General features: G+C 42.6%; 1 long non-coding RNA gene across 1 annotated transcript in view; it reads right to left on the bottom strand.

The window, feature by feature from the left end:
- Positions 1-1,872: 1,872 nt before the first annotated feature.
- The window catches only part of LOC108446049, a 9,720-nt gene continuing 8,520 nt past the window's right edge, over positions 1,873-3,072 (bottom strand). The window contains exon 4 of the long non-coding RNA XR_001861159.1: positions 1,873-2,609. This is a non-coding gene — a long non-coding RNA (uncharacterized LOC108446049). The remainder of the gene's footprint in view (positions 2,610-3,072) is intronic.

Genomic DNA, 3,072 nt, shown 5'->3' with positions numbered 1-3,072 from the left:
TTAAGCAAAAATGATCATCTGTTTTCCTAAGCAGCAATCTTCATTTTCGCTTCATAATCAGCCTTTAAGTGAACTAAGAGTGTTTTAATTAAAGGTTGCAAACAAACGGTCTGATTTTGAGAGACGCTGAGCACCTGGTACTGCAAACTGCAGATGGTCTGTCCCTGCTCCCCTGACCTGCTCCTCTGACCCTCGTTAAGGGCACACCACAGCACATTACTGCGGTGGCTGTGCAAGGCAGAGTCAACTCTCGACTCTCTAGACATTGTAATGTAAATAATAACATCGTAACCCCTGTCATCTAACCCAAGCTAACCTGGTATCTGCATGGCATAGTTTATCCCAAATATATAGGTATTTATGGTAAAGTAGAAAAGGCAAGAACTGTCAGAGATCAGTCTCTAGGTCATCCTGGGACTCAGCAACAGCTCCTAAAGATGGCTCTGATGCCAAACACTATTCAGCCAGCCCCTTCTCATCTTTCCTGTCCATGAAGCCACTGACACCCCTCATAATGCTCCAAGGGAATTTTGTCCTTGGGCTGAGGCTGCCCGAAATCTCTGTGTCACACTGATTCAGTCTCCCTTCACCCCACATGAGCTAGTCAGGATATGTACAACAGACAGATATTCTCAGAAAGGAAAGCAGAAGAGTAGAGGGATTTAAAAGTCGGGGGAAATGGTCAGCTAGAACTCTTCTAAGAGCACAGCAGTAAAATCAAAAAGGCATGTGCGTCCCCTGCAATGCTGAGTTATTGCCCTAATAAATGCCATTGCCGAGGAGGAGCTTCTTGCACAAGACAGTGTCGCCCCAGAGACACAAACAGCAACTTTTATATTTGCCTTTCACAAACCCAGTGGGAGGAAATTTTTCTGACAGCAGTATCTGCCACATTAATTTCTTACATCAGTTCAAGCTGTTTTATCTTCTGTCTGGTGTCTTTGGTTATATCCACACAAATGTGTTCAGGGCCTCTTCTCCTCTCCTCAGAAAGCAAATGTGTCCAGGGGGATCTGGTGGAGGGCATAGTGGTGCCCATCCCCATCACAACCGTAAAAACCTCACTAAAAGTTTCCTTTGTCCCTCTGTCACAGCTGACATGGAGCAGTGAGATAAGACAACAGAGATAAGGTAACAAGGAGGTGTCAGTGAACAGCAGAAGCAGCAAATACCAAGTTATGGCATGGAATAGATTGTTACCTGTAGTTTTAACACTGGGGTTTCCTTGGAGAGTAGACAGGGTGGTCAGTGGGGTGAAACAGTTCACAGAGCTCCTATAATTTCAGGCATCAGCACCTTAGACCTCACTGGGGATTTTCCTGGCTATCCCAGGGTCACGGAGGGTGGGAATGTGACAACTTCGGCTGAGCATGACAAGATGCAAGTAGGAGAAATGTTACGAATGTCCTTCACCATTCAATGATTTAGTGTTTGGGGTTTTTTATGTTGTTGCTTTCTGCTACGTAACTAAGCACTATGTCTTCATAGCAGTACCTTGGTAATAAGCAACCTATACTGTTCTTACTGGGGGCAATACTCTTATTGTGATCCCACTGTATTATATGCAGAAATACAGAATGATTTATTGTGGAAGGGGGATTTCAATGTGATGGAAAACCCCAAACGCTTCAGATGTATGAAACCTACACAGTCAAGAAGGGAGAAGAGTTTACAAATAACAGTGGCTTACAAACAAGCTCCAGTCCTTCTTTCACTCCATACTCATGTGAGGCAGAGTTTGAGAAAGAGAAAAGCAACCTGGATTTCCCAGCTGGACACTGGAATTTCAAGCAATGTGCTAAACTGAGGGTTCCCTGCCCCACTCTTCTTCAATACCAGCTTTACACACCAGCTCAGAGACCAGCCACCACATCATTTTTTAATTTTCATTTTATTTACCATTCAAACAATCCACTATTACTATTTTAGAGTCATAGTGTCTTGGAGCCTGAGTCCAGGATCAAGGTTTTAATGCAGCAGGTGTTGTGCAAACTCGGGGCAAAAAGACTCAAAAATCTCAAAAACATTGAGATTTAAGTACATAAGAAGTGCAGGGATTCTTTCTCAAATAAACCCTACATTTAAACAGCAATGAACTGTTGCCAGTTCATTGACCTGTTTCTGGGGTTTTTTTTCTTTTTAATTTAATGCAGGGGATTAAATAATTTTATCTAAACTAATGCAGATATCACTTAAGCTAAGTAAAACTTTCCCACTGCTGCTTGACTTTCAGTCTGACACACACTTCTTTGAAACAGAAGTTTAAAACAATCAAGAAATACTTCTCCATAGGCCCAATGTCTACATGTGCTATAGAATGCCTTGCTGGAGTGACAGATTGGATACCAAAAACATAAATGTGTTCAAAAACCACCTGTAGACAGTCTTAGAAAAAAAGATCCCTCATGGTGGTTCGATACAAGGGCACAGGTAGTGTTTCAAACCTGCATTGCCTAAGCTTCAGCCAGATGAGACGGTGTTCCAGGACAAGCATCTCCCTGTGTTTTCCCAGGTCTCATACTGTTTTCCTGAATACCCACTGCCAGACCTCCTCAGAGAGACAGCAACTAACTCAGGAAGAATTTCTGCCTGCCTCAGCATGACCATTCCTGTATAAAAGACAACAACAAAAAACATTTGCTCAGAAAAATAAGCTCTAAATTGCTACCTGATATGATCAAAACAGAAAAGCCCCTTGCTAGCATCAAATCTACTTCTGTGAGGCACAGCAGCTGAACAAGATGTCCCTACACTGAGCAGGGCACAGTCTGAAGATGAGCCACAGTTTGAAACCAAAACAGCACACAAAATAACAACGAGCAAACTCTTAGCAAACACCACAGGAAGCAAGAGGTCCTAAGGAGATATTTGAAGGAGATGGAGAGACTACTTGCTCTCACTGTGACATCCAATGCCCTTGCACGCTGTTTGGGAATTACTAGAGAGTTTCTGCCATCATCAATGTCACTCAAGCAGTTTTCCCTAGGAGAAAATATTTTTTAAAGGTTTACAGACACAGCAGAAAAATAATATACCAAATTGTCAGTTCTAGAGAGGCACTTTCACATTCCT

Source organism: Corvus brachyrhynchos, unplaced genomic scaffold (genome assembly GCF_000691975.1).
Source record: "Corvus brachyrhynchos isolate BGI_N302 unplaced genomic scaffold, ASM69197v1 scaffold152, whole genome shotgun sequence".
NCBI classification, from domain to species: Eukaryota; Metazoa; Chordata; class Aves; order Passeriformes; family Corvidae; genus Corvus; species Corvus brachyrhynchos.
This window is presented reverse-complemented; position numbering and strand designations above follow the sequence as displayed.